Genomic DNA, 18,072 nt, shown 5'->3' with positions numbered 1-18,072 from the left:
ACAGGAACGATAGATGGAAGATGGCTCTGCTCAAACAAGCTTACAGTCTATAGGAGGTGGGGCGTAAAACACAACAGGACAGGAAATTGCAATCAAACAAGGTGGGAGTGAAGCAGAGCTGGAGGAGAGAGTAGAGTGCTGCCCTTTAGGAGAGAGCAAGAGACAGGTATGTGATGTAGAGTTAACTCTGGGAGGACATAAGCTTTCCTAAAGAGATGGGTTTTGAGGCACTCTTTAAATGATTGAAGACTAGGGGAAAGCTTGATGTTAGTAGGCTGGCTATTCTAAAGGAAAGGAGCCACCCGCGAGAAGTCCTACAAGCGTGAGTTGGCTGTATGGGTGCGAGCAGCAGACAGGAGAAGGTCATGGGCAGAGCGGAGAGACAAAGAAGGGGCATACCTGCGGATCAGTTAAGAGATACAGGAGGGGCTAGAATTGGTCAGTGCTTTATAGGAGTGGATTAGTACCTTGATTTGACTCCTATAGGATACAGAAGGCCAAAGTAAGGACTGACAGAGGGGAGAGGTGTGAGAGGAGCAACAGTAGAGGAAAATCAGTCTAGCTGCAGCATTCATTACAGACTGTAGCAGGGCAATACAACTTGTGGGAAGACCTATTAGGAGGGAGTTAAAATAATCCATGCGAGAAATTACTAGAGCGTGGACAAGCTCCTTAGTAGAATCTTGCATAAGAAAGGGGTGGATGCAGGCTATGTTTTTAAGGTGGAATCTACTGAACTTGGTAACAATGACATAAGGCTTTATTTAGAATGTAGGCTTTATTGTGCATTTTGTTTCTTTGAGTACAATTTAGGGATAAGCACTAAGACACCTCTGGAGTGTCTCAAAGGTGTAAAGATTCTGTGGAGAGAAAGACTAACTATTGTGTGCGTGTCTTTCTTTACAGCTCCTGTGTTGTGTTTTGTTCTTCTATAACAAGAACAATGTATCTTATTTACACAGACTGATTTCTAAACAAACAGCCCGCTGTAGTGGTTATGGTGCCAAGAGTGCCCTAGCGCCACCGCCCCATTGTAAGTAGTCAGACTATATTAGAACAGTATGAAAACTTATCAAAGTTCCCTAGGTAAATGCACAGCATTTTCCCTGCATTAATCATGGCCAAATACAGGGTTTGTGTTCGCTTCATCTTGAGGAAGCCGAAAGATACTGGCGAAATGCGTCAAAATCACATAGTAGGTGAAGCTTGTGATACGTTTGGCACTGATTGTCTCCAAGAGACTGCACTTCAGAAAGACCGCACTTCAGGAAAGTTGCCTCATAGTGAGACTGGGGGTACCCATAGAAGGAGACCAGGACATATTTTAACAAGCGCATTTGTGAGTAGCGGCTGGATGTTCCACACATACTTACAAATGTCAGTAAGCAGCAACTGAGCACTTTGACTGGTTTTCATTGTTTTAATCATATGTTATGTAATAAAGTGTCCATTTGACTTACTTCAGCCTGATGCACATATAATAAGATTTGCATTATACATTTTATTTTAATGATTATAAGTAGAGTTGAGCGGACACCTGGATGTCCAGGTCCAGTGGGTTCGGCTGAATTTTGAAAAAAAGTCCGGGTTTGGGCTCAAACCTGACCCCAAACCCCATTGAAGTCAATGGTGACCCGAACTTTTGGCCACAAAAATGTCTCTAAAAAAACTCCTGGAAAGAGCAAGAGAGCTGCAAAAGCAAGTAAAATGGGGGTAAGAGCAGGACAAGTGCCCTGCAAACAAATGTGGATACAAATACAGCTGAGCCATAAAATAGCACTAGATGGAATCTTTGATTTTAGCTTTGGAAGAACATAAATCAAAATCTAAAGCATGGTGTCACGTCTAAACATTTGTTATGAAGGAACACAACTGCAGATTTCGTATAGTTTGAATATTTATTAAAGAAAGTAAAAGGTAAAGACTTTAATTCCAATTTACAGGCACTGTAGCTTTAAGTAGTAAACGATAACTGAAGTCCACAATTATAAGCACTGTAGCTTTAAGTAGTAAATGATAACTGAAGTCCACAATTACAGGCACTGTAGCTTTAAGGAGTAAACGATAGTAATTTGCAGACACTGAATCAATAAAGAGTCTCTTAGTAGAGTTAACGGTTTAGGTGATAAGTAATTACAATAGCTGTTCCATACTTTAACTGAAGCAAGACAGATGCAGATAACTGATATGAAGTATGAGTTGAAGTTAGCTGTAACGGGATTGTTTTTACCGAAGGACTTTTGGAGACAGGTAATAACAGCTTTTAGATGCAACTCTTATCACATTGGTTTTACTTAGCTTCCGGCATATAGAACACTGGTTCCCGAGATCTCCTCAGAGGCGTATGAAGAGTGTTTAATCTTTAGTCGTGGATGAGGAGAGGTGAAGGGAGCTTTGCAGAGTCTTTCAGTCCGGTCTGGTAGCAGAGGCTTTCACAACGAAGTTGTAGCCGGGTTGTGAGTAAGGAACGTAGTTCAATAATCCAGCCCTGATCAGCTGGTGCAGTCAGATTAAGTAGGCAGACCGTGTCATAAAGGGGTGTGGCTAGGCTCCGTGGAACCAGGAAGTAAGAGGATACCATAGTTAAGGCATGACACATGGCTGTCAGGAGGATTAACAGAATTATCCATTTGAGAGAGGGTTAGAGTGCAGGGTATTCTCTTTCATAGTTCAAACTGAGCTCAATTCCTGATGCATGGAGAAAAGGCCTGCACAAGCCTCTGCTATAGTGTACATAGTTTATACTAAGTGACCCATAGGTTGAGGAGGCGGTGACCGTGGCGGTGTAGGTGGAAGCAGCAGGAGGAGGAGAATGAGGTAGCCAACACTGTTTTTTGTTGTTGTTTTTTTTTTTTTTTTAATTGTGGTAGCCCACAAAATATTGGGACATACAACAAAAGAAACATTTGCGCCTGCGGTGCATTTCTTGCAGTCCTGATGCATGGAGAAATGCTCAACTCCTGATGCATGGAGAAAAGGCCTTCACAAGCCTCTGCTAATGTGTACCTAGTTTATACTAAGTGACTCATAGGTTGAGGAGGCGGTGACCGTGGCGGTGGAGGAGGAGGATGAGGTAGCCAACACTGTATTGCGACATATAAAAAAAAGACAACTCTGCTCCTCAGAGTAGCTGTTGACATTATAATTGCGCTGGAAATGTTTTGACTCTAGAGAACCTCGGGCAAATCGCACATCCCCGTGGCGGCAACTTTGCATGCGGATGTCATCCATATCAACTTTCGATGCCAGCTTCTGCGCCTACCATGGTGACCATGGGTAACGGGGAATCAGGGTTCCATTCCATACAGGGACCCTGAGAAACGGCTACCACATGCAAGGAAGGCAGCAGGCGCGCACACTCCCCACGCGGGAAGGTAGTGACGACAAATAACAATACAGGACCCTTTAGAGGCCTTGTAATTGTAATGAGTCCATTTGAAATCCTTTAACTCTGATCAATTGGAGGGAAGTCTGGTGCAGAGCCACTGACCCGTGCATGCTGCAGCTGAAACTCCACTATCGCCTGCTGCTGCTCGCACAGTCTCATGAGGCGGTGAGTGGGAAAGCCGAAGTTACGCCGTAGCGCAGACCTGCGAGCAGCAGCATGGTGACAACGCCAAAAGCACGCACAGCCGCTACAGTGAATGTCACATCCTGTTCCAAGTTGCGGATCAGTCTAGTGATGGCTTCTGGTATCAAGTACTCTTTTTACTGAAGCTGCATCAGGGTCCTGGTATGTGGCCACACAAACGCTGGTGCTGAACACCAGGGGGCGTGGGGTTACCCTGCACCAGACCATGCTAATCCATTCCACACTGTGACTCCTAACTTCAACATCAGGCATACTGGGTCCCGGTTGTCTGACCGCCGCCCAGACAGTGTCTGGGTCCTGGTCACCGGACTGCCCACCTCATTGTGAAACTACAAATGGATCGTTAAATCTGGTATGAACCCGAACTTTGCAGTTTGGGTTCGCTCAACTCTATTATGGATCCATTGATCGCTACATGTATTACTTGGATAACTGGTAATTCTCAAGCTAATACATTCTGACAAGCGCTAGGGGACGGCCGCTCCGCTTTTGCACCTTGCTCCCTCTTATGCTGTGCTGGTGCATCTGTGCGACCAGCGCCTCTTCCTCTATACTGCACACGTCACTCGCATGACCTTGATTCCATGTGGGGTCTAGGACCTCATCATCCTCCACATCCATAGGCGTGCGCAGCCTATTGCATTAGGGTGTGCACCCTAAAGCACAAGCACACGCCGCATATATATATGTATGTATGTATGTACATATATATATATATACACACACACATACACACACTGTGCTGTGCTGTGTGTGTGTGTGCTGTGTGAGGGTGCTGTTAGTGTGATGTGTGTGTGACGTGCTGGTAGTGTGCTATGTGGGTGAGGGTGTTTGTGTGTGCGCGCTTGTGAGGGTGCTGTTAATGTACTGTGTGTGAGGGTGCTGTTTGTGTGTGTGTGTGCGCTTGTGAGGGTGCTGTTAATGTACTGTGTGTGAGGGTACTGGTAGTGTGCTGTGTGTGTGTTTGTTAGGGTCCTGTTTGTGTTTGTGAGGGTACTGTTAGTGTGCTGTGTGTGTGTGAGGGTGCTGTTAGTGTGCTGTGTGTGAGGGTGCTGTGTGTGAGGGTGCTGTATGTGTGTTGCAGCTGTGTATGTCTGTGGGTGCTGTATGTGTGTTGGTTCTGTGTATGTGTGTGGGTGCTGTATGTGTGTGGGTGCTGTGTATGTGTGTGGGTGCTGTGTATGTGTGTGGGTGCTGTGTATGTGTGTGGGTGCTGTATGTCTGTGGGTGCTGTGTGTGTCTGTGGGTGTTGTGTATGTCTGTGGGTGCTGTATGTGTGTGGGTGCTGTATGTGTGTGGGTGCTGTGTATGTGTGTGGGTGCTGTGTATGTGTGTAGGTGCTGTGTATGTGTGGGTGCTGTATGTGTGTGGGTGCTGTATGTGTGTGGGTGCTGTATGTGTGTAGTTGTTGTGTATGTCTGTGGGTGCTGTGTATGTGTGTGGGTGCTGTGTATGTGTGTGCTGTATGTCTGTGGGTGCTGTGTGTGTCTGTGGGTGCTGTGTATGTCTGTGGGTGCTGTGTATGTCTGTGGGTGCTGTATGTGTGTGGGTGCTGTATGTGTGTGGGTGCTGTATGTGTGTGGGTGCTGTGTGTGTCTGTGGGTGCTGTATGTGTGTGGGTGCTGTATGTGTGTGGGTGCTGTATGTGTGTAGGTGCTGTGTATATGTGTGTGTGCTGTATGTCTGCGGGTGCTGTATGTGTGTAGGTGCTGTGTATGTCTGTGGGTGCTGTATGTGTGTGGGTGCTGTATGTGTGTGGGTGCTGTGTATGTGTGTGGGTGCTGTATGTCTGTGGGTGCTGTATGTGTGTGGGTGCTGTATGTGTGTGGGTGCTGTATGTGTGTAGGTGCTGTGTATGTGTGTGTGTGCTGTATGTGTGTGGGTGCTGTATGTCTGCGGGTGCTGTATGTGTGTAGGTGCTGTGTATGTCTGTGGGTGCTGTATGTGTGTGGGTGCTGTATGTCTGTGGGTGCTGTGTATGTGTGTGGGTGCTGTGTATGTGTGTGGGTGCTGTATGTCTGTGGGTGCTGTATGTCTGTGGGTGCTGTATGTCTGTGGGTGCTGTATGTGTGTGGGTGCTGTATGTGTGTGGGTGCTGTATGTGTGTGGGTGCTGTATGTGTGTGGGTGCTGTATGTGTGTGGGTGCTGTATGTGTGTGGGTGCTGTATGTGTGTGGGTGCTGTGTATGTCTGTGGGTGCTGTGTATGTCTGTGGGTGCTGTGTATGTGTGTGGGTGCTGTGTATGTGTGTAGGTGCTGTGTATGTGTGTGGGTGCTGTATGTGTGTGGGTGCTGTATGTGTGTGGGTGCTGTGTATGTGTGTGGGTGCTGTGTATGTGTGTAGGTGCTGTGTATGTGTGTGGGTGATGTATGTGTGTGGGTGCTGTGTATGTCTGTGGGTGCTGTATGTGTGTGGGTGCTGTATGTGTGTGGGTGCTGTATGTCTGTGGGTGCTGTATGTCTGTGGGTGCTGTATGTCTGTGGGTGCTGTATGTCTGTGGGTGCTGTGTATATCTGTGGGTCTTGTATGTGTGTGCTGTATGTGTGTGGGTGATTGTGGGGGTGGAGGTGGGGGTACATTACTAGCTATCCCCCCTCCCTTCTTACCTTTTGTAGGGAGGGGGGATCCTGTTGCTGCTGATTCCATCCCTGGGGCTAGAGTTCACTCTCGCGAGATTTGAGCGTTGCCGCGGCAACGCTCATATCTCGCGAGAGAAACCCGGCGGAGCTGCCGGCAATAGCTCCGCCGGGTCCTCTCCTGCCTCCCTCCCTGCATGTGGGTCAGTGGGGAGGAAGGCTGAGAGCAGAGCCGGCGCTCGGATAGCGCCGGCTGTGCATGAGCCGACAGGGGGGATCCTGAGATCTCCCCTGTCGGTCTCAATATACATAGGCGTGCCGCGGGATTAGGGTGTGCCCAGGCACACCCGGCACACCCCGTGCGCACGCCTATGTCCACATCATCTTCCACCCACTCCTCAACCCTGCCCTCCTTGCCGGTATGCACACTGCAGAAAGCCACAGCAGTTGGCACCTGTGTTTTTCCAACATGTAAAGTCTGCAAAAGACATATGGAAATTGTTTTAGAATTGTATCCAGGCAACAGTTTTCCCTATAAACTGACCTCTCAGTTTGACTTGTGAGGGTATTGCCCCAGAATTACAATATTGTTTAAGTACCTCTTAGCTATTGATAACTGGTTTAAATATAGCAGCTTGTTATCTGGTAGTTTCTAGTGTAGAAAATATCAATCTGTTTTCTATCACATAGATCGGTGTAACAAGTGTTCGATGTAGTAAATTTGAATCAAAGTTACGCTTCGATTTGACTCTCGGATATGAAGTGTACACCCCAAATATACTATTTAGCTCCAAAAATAAATAAATTACTTTTTAAAACTCCAACGTAAGCAGCAGATTAGCAGCAAAACAATTAGAATGTTTACCACTGCCCTGTAAGCGCACTATTAGACGCTTCTATTTGACATTCAGATATGAAGTGCACGCCCCAAAATGTACTATTTAGCAGAATAGCACCCAGAAACATAGAAACATAGAAACATAGAATGTGACGGATAGCATAAAATAAGCAGAAAATAAGAATGTTTACCACTGCTCTGTAAGCACACTATTAGACGCTTCTATTTGACTCTCAGATATGAAGTGCACCCCACTAATGTACTACCCCACTAATGTAGTATTTAGCACCAAAAAAAAATGTACTTACCGTATATACTCGAGTATAAGCCGACCCGAATATAAGCCGAGGCCCCTAATTTTATCCCAAAAAACTGGGAAAACTTATTGACTCGAGTATAAGACTAGGGTGGGAAATGCAGCAGCTACTGGTAAATTTCTAAATAAAATTAGATCCTAAAAAAAATATATTAATTGAATATTTATTTACAGTGTGTGTATAATGAATGCAGTGTGTGCGTATGTGTGTGTGTATGAGTGCAGTGTGTGTGTGTATGAGTGCAGTGTGTGTGTGCATGAATGCAGTGTGTGTGTGCATGAATGCAGTGTGTGTGTGCATGAATGCAGTGTGTGTGTGTATGAATGCAGTGTGTGAATGCAGTGTGTGCAGGGCTGGTGCAAGGATATTTGCCGCCGTAGGCAAAAAAAATTTTGCCGCCCCCTCCCCCCCCCATATGTCCTGACTTCCCCTCCTCCTCCCTCAGTGGTCCTTACCTCCCCACCCCCGTGTTCCTTCACCCCCCCCCCCAGTGGTCCTGACTCACCCCTCCCCTAGTGGTCCTTACTTCCCCCTCCCATAGTGGTCCTTATCCCCCTTCTCCCTCCCATAGTGTTCCTTATCCCCCCCCTCCCTCCCATAGTGGTCCTTATACCCCCTCCCTCCCATAGTGGTCCTTATCCCACCCCCTCCCATAGTGGTCCTTATACCCCCCCTCCCTCCCATAGTGGTCCTTATACCCCCCTCCCTCCCATAGTGGTCCTTATCCCACCCCCTCCCATAGTGGTCCTTATACCCCCCCTCCCTCCCATAGTGGTCCTTATACCCCCCTCCCTCCAATAGTGGTCCTTATCCCCCCCCCTCCCTCCCATAGTGGTCCTTATCCCCCCCCCTCCCTCCCATAGTGGTCCTTATACCCCCCTCCCTCCCATAGTGGTCCTTATCCCCCCACCTCCCTCCCATAGTGGTCCTTATCCCCCCCCTCCCTCCCATAGTGGTCCTTATACCCCCCTCCCTCCCATAGTGGTCCTTATACCCCTTTTTTTGTTATTATTAATTTTTTTTTTTATTATTATTATTTTTTTATTATTATTTCTTATTTTATTTATATATTTTTTTTTTCGTCCCCCTTCCTGCTTGATATATGGCAGGGAGGGGGGCTCTCCTTCCCTGGTGGTCCAGTGGCAGTTCAGTGGGGGGGGAGAGGGGGGCTGGCAGAGCTGTAACTTACCTCTCCTGCAGCTCCTGTCAGCTCTCTCCTCCTCTGCGCCGTCCGTTCTGCTCTTCTGTCAGCTTACACTGTAAGTCTCGCGAGAGCCGCGGCTCTCGCGAGATTTACACTGGGAGCTGACCGAGGTGCTGACCGGACGGCGCAGAGGAGGAGAGAGCTGACAGGAGCTGCAGGAGAGGTAAGTTACAGCTCTGCCAGCCCCCCTCTCCCCCAGTCTGTATTATGGCAATGCAAATTGCCATAATACAGACCTTGACTCGAGTATAAGCCGAGTTGGGGTTTTTCAGCCCAAAAAATGGGCTGAAAAACTCGGCTTATACTCGAGTATATACGGTATTAAAAATCTGATGTAACCGCGGTATTTGAAGCTTCTATTTGACTCTAATATGAAGTGCACCCCACCCCACTAATGTACTAGTTTGCAGAATTCTTTCCTAAGCTGTCCCTATCAGTGGCAGCATCCTCTCCCTACACTAATAAGACCGCATGGGAGGCGATACGTGACTCCAGCTTATATATAGAGGCTGGGTCACATGCTGCACTGGCCAATCACAGCCATGCCATTAGTAGGCATGGCTGTGATGGCTTCTAAGGGCACACGAGTCAGACGCTTGTTGATTGGCTGACCTGCAGCCTTTGAAAACACGCCATTAAATCGCCGAACACCGAACTCCAACCCATACAGTGATATGTCCGTGATATGTCCGTGTTCGGGTCCAGGGTCCAAAAAAACCTAATGTTCGGTACGAACCCGAACTTTACAGTTCGGGTTCGCTCAACTCTACTCCTGATGCATGAAGAAGAGGCCTTCACAAGCCTCTGCTATTGTGTACATAGTTTATACTAAGTGACCCGTAGGTTTAGGAGGCGGTAGCCCCCAAAATACTGGGACATATAAAAAAAGAAAACAAAGAATAAGTGCACTTGAGTATAACAATGTCTGGGTAAGGCTGGTATAAGTGTCTATTCTGCACAAGGTACAGACAAGTCTGGTGGGATCCATGCCTGGTTAATTTTAATTTTTTGGCTGTGGACAGGTGGCTGCGCTTGTCTATGATAACGCCCTCTGCCATGCTAAACACACGTTCAGACAATACACTGGCTGCAGGGCAGGCCAGCACCTCCATAGCATAAAGGGCAAGCTCAGGCCATGTGCCCAATTTGGAGACCCAGAACTTGAATGGGGCAGACCCATCAGTCAGTACGTGTAGGCGTGTGAACACGTACTGTTGCACCATGTTGCTGAAATGCTGCCTCCTGCTAAGACGTTCCATATCAGATGGTGGTGCTGGTTGTTGTGGCGTGCTGACAAAGCATTTCCACATTTCTGCCATGCTAACCCTGCCTTCTGAGGTGCTGGCGGTGCCCCAGCTGCTTTGGCGACCTCTTCCTCCTCCTCCTCCTCCTCTGCCTTCACCTTGTGCTTCCACTGAGCCCCCAGTGTCAGTTGGGAATGCCCTCAGCAGCGCGTCAACCAGCATGCGCTTGTAGTTGCGCATCTTCCGATCACGCTCCAGTGAGGGAATTAAGGACGACGCAGGGCCACCCAGTAATCAGCACAAGTTAGAATGTGGGCAATTCGGCAGTCATTGCGCAGGCACTGCAGCATGTAGTCGCTCATGTATGCCAGGCTGCCCAGAGGCAAGGACAAGCTGTCCTCTGTGGGAGGTATATCGTCTGTGTCCTCCATATCCCCCCAGCCATGCTCCAGTGATGCCCACGAGCTGCGTTGGATGCCACCCTGCTGTGAACATGGTTCCTCATCCTCCTCATCCTCCAGAACTGTGCCCTGGCTGGACAAGTGTGTGCCTGGCCTATGCTGGTGCAGGAACCCACCCTCCAAGTCACTTGTGAATGACTGGCCTGATAACCGTGGAAATGACCCCTCTTTCTCCTCCTTTTCCTCCTGTGCCACATCCTCTTCCATCATCGTCCAAAGCGTTTTTTCAAGGAGACATAGAAGCGAGGAGACATAGAAGCGGGATAGTAAGGCTGAGAATGGCGTCATCGGCACTGGCCATGTTGGTGGAGTACTCGAAACAGTGCAAACTGGCACACAGGTCTCTCATGGAGGCCCACTCATTGGTGGAGAAGTGGTGCTGTTCCCTAGAGCGACTGACCCGTGCGTGCTGCATCTGAAACTCCACTATCGCCTGCTGCTGCTCGCACAGTCTTTCCAACATGCGCAAGGTGGAGTTCCACCTTGTGGGCACGTCGCATATGAGGCAGTGAGTGGGAAGGCCGAAGTTACGCTGCAGCACAGACAGGCGAGCAGCATCAGGATGAGCACTTTCTGCAGCAGCTCTGATATATCTGGGTATTTTTTCAGGAATTTCTACATGACCAAATTCAGCACATGCGCAAGGCAAGGGATGTGAGGCAAACCGGCTAGGCCCAGAGCTGCTACGAGACTTCGCCCATTATCGCACTCCACCAGGCCGGGCTTGAGGCTCAGTGGCAACAACCACTCATCGGTCTGTTGTTCCATGCCCGTCAACCCTGCCCTCCTTGCCGGTCTGCACACTGCCGAAAGCCACAGAAGTTGGCACCTGTGTTTCGTCATCATCAGAGACGTGCTGCGGTGGTCCTTGCATGTCCACATCCTGACACATAAGTGGTTGTGCATCAGTGCACTCAATGTCTTCCACTTCTGGGGCAGGGCTAGGTGGATGGCCCACGGAAACCCCGCAAGCAGAGTCATCAAAAAGCATAAAAGACTACTGCATGACTTGTGGCTCAGACTCCTTTGCTGATTTGCAAGGGGGTGAGGTGAAAGACAGATGGCCATGGTGCCAACTCTGAGCATTCAGCAGGGGGCCGGGTGGGAGACAATGTGCAGGAACTGGAGGCACTGTCAGCCATCCAATCTACTATCACCTGTACTTGTTCTGGCCTCACCATTCGTGGAGCGGCATTCGGGCCTACCAAATAATGCTGAAGGTTCTGTCGCCTACTCGCACCTGAGGAAGGTGTTTCGCTTTTGCGTGTTGCTGGCACAGATCGACCACGTCCTCTCCTTGCAGGGATTCCACCAACACCAGTAGCACCATGACCAGGGCCACATCCCTTATTTGACTCTCTCCTCATTCTTTGCGTTCACCCCACCCACCAAACTAACAGATGGTTTATGTCATACAGTGATATGTCCGTGTTCGGGTCCGGGGTCCAAAAAACGTAATGTTCAGTACGAACCCGAACCGCCAATAGTCAACAATTATTTATTTATATATTTTAGTTTATTGGACTGCAAGAAATGCACCGCAGGCTGCAAATGTACTATTTAGCACCAAAACAATTAGAATGTTTACAATTGCGCTGTAACGCAGTATTTGATGCTTCTATTGACTCTCAGATATGAAGTGCACCCCACTAATGTACTAGTTTGCAGAATTCTTTCCTAATCTGTCCCTGAAAGCGGCAGCATCCTCTCTGTACACTAATAAGAACTCATGTGCGTGCAGCGCTACCCGACTCCAGCTTATATATAGAAGCTGGGTCACATGCTGCACTGGCCAATCACAGCTATGCCATTAGTAGGCATGGCTGTGATGGCTTCTAAGGGCACACGAGTCAAACGCTTGTTGATTGGCTGCCTTGCAAACGCCAAACACCGAACTCCAACCCGAGCATACAGTGATATGTCCGTGTTCGGGTCCGCGGTCCAAAAAACGTAATGTTTGGTACGAACCCGAACTTTACAACTCTAATAAGATCTTGTTAAATGATCTGCACTATTGTCTCTGAATTATTAATTTCTGTGCTCTGACTTGATGACTGTTGGTCGCCATCTACTGGCCACAGAAGTATTTGCACAGTTTATATCTTTTGTTGTGGGAATAATCACCTAAATGTTGACTAGTAATGCTCTTCTTTCTATTTAAATAATACCTTTTGCAGTGCCTGCTGGAGTTGCTTTTGCACGTTGTTCGTGATATATGTCCAATTTGCACAAATTTTAAATGCAAAGTGGATGACCGAATCAATGGAGGTGGATTTGAGTTACAAATGGCTCTAGATTTAGGCCACACACAAGGCTCCATGATTCTATGAGACCCCATAATCTTCTGATTTCTCAAGCTTCCCTCATCACCCTTTGCCCCATGATCAAATCCCCCCATTCCTCCTCATCCCTTATTCAATAGTTACAATTAGATTACTCACTTACAGACTCATTGTAAATTCCAATTTCAGAGAAAATGGGAGCTTAAATGCAGTTAACTTGTTGGTGCAAGAAAATAAATCAACTATAGGTTTACAAACAAAATCAATTTGTTGGAATACACAAGAAGAAAACATTTTTTAATACCTTAATGGATAAGGTGCATCTTCAAAAAGTTGTAGAGGGAGTGATGGTAGTTGCAGTCCATGAAATAAGCAAAGGCAATAGCAGGAGATCCTTGAAATTGATCAAGCTCAGGCAGGCGTCAGCATTGTGATAGTGTAGTACAGGCTTCCCCAAACTCCGGGCCTCCAGATATTGCTGAACTACAACTCCCATGATTCTCAGCCTATCTATTTCATTCATAAAATCATGGGAGTTGTAGTTCATCAACATCTGGAGGGCCAGAGTTTGAGGAAGCCTGGCTGTAGTATGAGAATAGACAAACAACATATAATCAGCAATCAAGTGATTTGTCAGGGCTCAGTCCGGTAATCAGAGGTTTGGAGAAGTCAGCAGAGTCGATATTTCAAGCAGGAGTTTGATTCACAAAAAAGTCAGCACCGAGGGAGCTTAGATTGCAACTTTGTATCACAAGGCTACAAAATAACCGAGTGACTTAAAGATGCCCTGGCTTCTCTATAATGTGTCTGAGCTTGACGTCAAGTGTAGGGGTGGAATTCCGTTTGCGATGATGTTGGGAACCGGACGTATTTTCGGAGGAGTTGAGGGTTTGTAAGTTCTGGCACTCATCAACCATTACCCATCCCCTTTAATGCACTTTACAGAAATCCCATTTTTCCCTTTGCCTTAGCCACATAAACACCACATCACCATCCTGAGTTTGCTTTAATTACTGCCAGCCTCAATCACATTACCTGATCCCTTTTAATGGACACCAAAGTGTGAAAAAACAGGAATGATCTACCGCGCCAAAACAACCACACAGATTAAAAAAATTATATTTAAAGTGCCCTTATAGTGAATAATTAGTATATAATCTTATATATACATAGGTTCATTAACAGTCAAAGATTGGCAATTCCAGATCACAGAGGACCTTAAAACACAGAACAATATATACAGATAATAGTGCAATATGTCAAATCTGTGTGAGCATGTTTTAAAACTATATAGGTGTTAAACTCACACTTTTCTGAGCTGCTAAGAGCTCTGCTGTATAGCGCTTGGATGGCACAATCCCCACGTCAGGATATGTGAAGATCAGCTCAGCAGTTTATCTAATAGTGCTCCAACAGAAAAAACAGAGATACTCCAATGGCGTAGTAAGTACATATAAATATAATAAAAAGATATCAAGAGGTATAATACTTACAATTTTTTGAGCAGTAACTTGCTCTTGTATGTATAGTTTTGGTGGTACAATCCCCACCTAGAATTTAGCAGGAAACAGGATATTGGATCAGCAGCAAAAACAATAACATAGGACTTAAACATTATAAAATATTACTTTATTTCATATATTAAAAGACAAAAGAATAAAAAAAGTATATATAAGTATCAGTATAAGCATCAATTAAAACAAATATATGCAAAGTAAAAAGAGAACTCTATAAGACAAACCCTACTTAAAATCAACCAGGAAATCAATCAGATTACAATAATTAAGGATCTACTACCTATATAAACTTGGACTTTGAAGAAGCACTGACACTTCTGAGGAAGCCCTGAGGGGTGAAATGTGTAAAGTGTGTATTGGAGCCCTTTTTACTTTGCATATATTTGTTTTAAATGGACTCCCCAGTGCCAGGAAAACATCTTCCTGGCACTGCAGAATTCACTGCCATCCCCCACCCCCTCCCCATGTTGCTGAAGGGGTTAAAACCCTTAAGTGACTTACCTGAATCCAGCACTGATGTCCCTCGGCGCTGGGTAAGGCTCCGTCCACGCTACTCCCTCGCCGACATCAGCTGTCGGGGGAGACCTAATGCACATGCACTCGCACATTAGACCTCCCCATAGGAAAGCATTATTAAATGCTTTCATATGGGGATTCCGGCGATGCTGGAGGTCCTCATGCATAGCGTGAGGACGTCCAATGTTGTTTAAAACACTTTTCGGTTTAGAGAACCCGGAAGTCCCTCAATTGGCTGTCTAATAGCCACTAGAGGAGGACTTAACCCTGCAAGGTAATTATTGCAGTTTCTAAAAAATGCAATAATTACACTTGCAGGGTTAAGGGTGATGGGAATTGACATCCAGACGACTCCAATGGGCAGAAGTGGTCTGGGTGCCTGGAGTATCCCTTTAACTGAACTGAACTATATATATATATATATATATATATATACATAAATGTGTGTGTATGTATATGTATGTATGTAGAGATTGTAGCCGTATTAGTCCAGTGATGTAGATGTAAAAAACATCTGCATCACTGGACTAATATGTTTTTTATATATATATATATTATATATTATATATATATATATATATATATATATATGTGGAAGGCAAAATGCCTGAATTTGTGGGAGGGGTTTATTTTCCTATTTAAATCCCAGCAAATCCCAGCTCACCTATCGTCGCCGTTTTGAAGTTCTGGCCTGCTCGCCTCCCTCTCGTCAGCACTACTTCCGGTCCTCTACAGCACGCTTCCGGTCCCGTCATTCCTTGCGGCTTTCCCGACAGCCTCCGTTTCGCTCAGACGCTCGCAACTCAAACCAACGAACACGAACCGCCAAACATGCGAACACCAGGTAACCGGCGAGAATGGCCGCATTCGGGCTATGCTCGCCGTTCGAAACCTTCTCAATTCAAATCCTACATATTTCATACAAACAAAACAATACACCTGCCATACCATTTGTTCAAATTTTCGTACATTTAGTCATCCGGCTACCTAGAATCTTACATTCATTCAACCATACGAACGGCATTTCGTTGCAAGCCACGTTCACACAGAACAAACACCACAAGGTCTGCTAGCTTACAAACAGCTGAGGTGATCATACAGATGAATTGCGTTTCTGGCTGATCTGCCAGCTGTGTTTCCACAGTCAGTTGTAAATCAGTACTACGGGTCAGTGCGAGCTCATCATGACATGTTTGTTTACACAGTATGGATATGTATCGAGCACCACATACACAATGTGCTGGGTGTATTGTATTTATTTAATCTACAGAAGGTTAATCTGTAAACCATGAACATTTACCCAGGTTCCTAAACAATTAATTCATAAATGTCAATCCTACTGTTTCTCCCTGTCCCCTCTCTCGTTTGCGGTGTCATGTTTGCTAATCGCTAGCCGCATCATGCGTCTCAAATCGGAACCCTGAAGCATGTTGGGCAAAGTGGAACGCATATGCGTTCCAACGTGCTGAGCTATGGAAGCCAGTCCGTAACTAGCGCATGCTACTTCCGCATAGCAACCAACAACTTCCGCGTGGCAACGGCTACACTTCCGGGCACTTTTAACTGACACTGTGGGCAACCTCCTGGTGCAGGTAAAACAGACTGGGCAACCTGGGTATTCTTTGTATATCCAGTAAAAGAATATTTACTTTCTTAAAATCAATATATATACGCTGTTACGGTGGTTTAATGCTGCTTACTTAGTTGTCTGATTGCTACAATATATACTACTATGCCTTAACTTAGAGGCATACACTTTTCTGTTATCCATAATGCCTACACACTGCATTACCTAGCGTATTTACCATCAATAAATATTTTACCTTGCTAAACACAGTCAGTGGGAGGATTATTACATTTTGTCTAATCTAATGCAAAGTAAACATGTTGTATAGGAAGACTATTAGTGCCTCTGTGCTAGCCTGGCGACAGCACGATATATTACACCTCAGTATAACGCAGACTGTTATGCACATGTTACAGTCATCAGCAGACGCTTTGAATAAACACAGCTATACATACTTGACAATTACGCATGCACATTTCATTACTAAACCCATATAAAGATTCAGACTTCGCATTTAAGACCGATCATAGCCTGATTACCTTGACCTGTACACCTCTGCACAGACAAGCACATATGTTTCTAAACAAAGTGCATTAAGCTCACACTCACGTTATCTGCAGTTCTGATGAACAAGCCTCGGCGAAGGCGAGTACACGTTGCAACAGTACTATGTACAAGATCCGCTTCTATACAAAAAAAAAAAAAAATAAATAAATCTGGCGCCCCGAGGGCCGTACATACATGCATTCTAGTTCATACATACCGACCATTCTGGACCCCGACGTGCTCACAGGGCACTCCAGTTCGGTCAGCCTTACGATCCTAACTCATTACCACCCACGTTTCGTTCCATGGTATGTCCTCTCTCTCACTAACTAACCTTCCCTCTTAGTTAGCAGTGGCTGGCTGTCAGGTTCCTAGGTGTCCACTAGTTATTATTCCCCCTGGCTTCTTCGCCTCAGGTTAGTGGTCCCGCGAGGCCAACACCCATCCTCATACTCGGAGGTACTACGCCCCTCGGGCCAAATCATAGTTAGTCGCCTCGCATTGTGGCATAGAAAGGGCCTCACCTGTCACTCCCATTCTATCTTATGTGTAACGGTCACCGAGAGGCCGACACCCCGCCACAACGCTCAGTGGCCACGTTATCCCCTCGCGCCAACGCATAGATAGAGCCTCTCAAGCCGCTTGGCAAATAGCAGGGCCTCACCTGTCACCAATCAAGAGTAATCGTTTCGCCGCATTTTGGCACTAGCTAGTCAGCCAGCACTCAAACACACACACACAGTTGGGGGACGGCATCCTACAGTACTCTGTCACACATAACCACTAGGTTTCAGATCCGGTAATCAGATCAGGTCTCCTAGCGGTTTATTCCCCGCCTCGTTATAGCTTAGTTTCATTTGGGAGCTCATTTACCCCTACAGTATTACAAACAGTATGCCAGAACTGTCATACAAGGCTAATCCATGCTTTCAATACGTCAGTCACTTACGGACTAAGGGTCTACTAGATAATTAGATATAGCAGTACAAGGATACCCAAATTATATATATTTCCCTAATGTGTCACTCACTTGTGATCCCATTATACCACATACACTAGGTGCATATCAATCTAGTAGAAACCAAGATCTGCGGTTTCCTCCAACAATTTGTTTCAGGCATTTTTTATTACATATATTCTCAGTTAAACACGTATATTGGGCCTCATGCTGCCTTTAGGTTACACATCGTACAGGTTTAGGACTTGCATTGGACCATCGTCAGGTCCTCAAGACACTTGCGTACATATAATGACTGCTTACAGTTTATGCATTACAGATATACTGTTTGTTACTTTGCAACCCGTTAGGGGCTTTACAGTATATTGAGTTCTAAATTACTACGTTGACTCATACTATCGCTTAATTATAACCTCCACGTCAATTTTACCAGCTATGCAGGTTAAACATTAG

Source organism: Pelobates fuscus, chromosome 13, assembly GCF_036172605.1.
Source record: "Pelobates fuscus isolate aPelFus1 chromosome 13, aPelFus1.pri, whole genome shotgun sequence".
Classification (NCBI taxonomy): Eukaryota; Metazoa; Chordata; class Amphibia; order Anura; family Pelobatidae; genus Pelobates; species Pelobates fuscus.
The sequence above is the reverse complement of the archived record's forward strand: the minus strand, read 5'-3'. Positions refer to the sequence as shown.